Here is a 1025-nt window from a genome sequence, read left to right as displayed (position 1 = left end):
AAGCCACCAGGTCTAGGATTCAACCTGCGGTTGACTACATGGGAGCCCAGCAACATAGCCATTATGCCAACTTCTGGTTCCCCTCCAACAGGATCTTCAAGCCATGATCTTCAGCCTCTCAGGATCTTGGGCATGTACACATGCCCGGTATGTACAGAAAAACCTCAGGACACCTTCCCATATAGTTTCAGCATTGCAAATGCTGCATTACTACTATGTCAGCACAGCTGGCCCCTCAGTCCTCTTTTGAAAAAAAGGAATTCAAACTCCTCTTTGGATAAGGGATCCCAGTCTACAACACATTGTCATTTCAAATGCCACTGGTAAAGTCAATGGCAATACTGGCAGTAACGCTGGTGAAAAGCACCAGGCAAAGTGTAAACTGGTATCTCTGCAAATGTTAGTGAGAGTTGGTAGCATTATGCTAAGTGCCAAGGATGCATACTTGTCAGAGTAAATTTCTGGGAAAGACCCCAGTGTTGCTACTGGGCTAGTAGAGCTATCCTTAAGAGGCAGATGAAGGCCTGCTCCCATCTAATAAAGCAAAACATCTGGGGTTATTGGCCTGCTTACAGCTCTGCTTCTGCCAATGACAACCTGAGGACAAAGGGTAAGTCACTAACTTCTATAAGCCTTTGTTCTTATTTTGTAAAATCAAAGGGTTTAGCCAGATCCTTTAAAGACCCTTCTATGTTATAATCTCTACATGCTTTTTGTAAATAATAACAAAAGAGGAAAATGAAACTTCCTCAGCAACTATTAGGTGCTAACTTTTTTTAAGTTTGCTATAGGGTATATGTGCTCACAAGAGAGAGACAGAGAGGGAAAGTAAGAAAGAACTCCCCCCAACACACTGGGGGTGGGGGATGGATGGCCATACCACAATCCCTTCTCCATTATCCTCTCAAGATTTTGGTCAAGCATGCACACGCACCCAGTGTATTTTTTCTGGGACTAGAACCATGCAGTCCAGCACATGGGATCCAGCCGCCTTACCCACCACGCCATCTGCTGGCGCCGTGCTA

At 45.0% G+C, this 1025-nt stretch overlaps 1 pseudogene; it reads left to right on the top strand.

Annotated features, from left to right (window-relative positions):
• The first annotated feature begins 516 nt into the window (after nucleotides 1-516).
• Nucleotides 517-1025, top strand: part of LOC106736446 (V-type proton ATPase subunit G 1 pseudogene) — a 6556-nt pseudogene continuing 6047 nt past the window's right edge.

Source organism: Tupaia chinensis, unplaced genomic scaffold (genome assembly GCF_000334495.1).
Source record: "Tupaia chinensis unplaced genomic scaffold, TupChi_1.0 Scaffold140308_1, whole genome shotgun sequence".
NCBI classification, from domain to species: Eukaryota; Metazoa; Chordata; class Mammalia; order Scandentia; family Tupaiidae; genus Tupaia; species Tupaia belangeri.
Note: the sequence above shows the minus strand (reverse complement) of the source record. Positions and strands in the feature narration are given on the sequence as shown.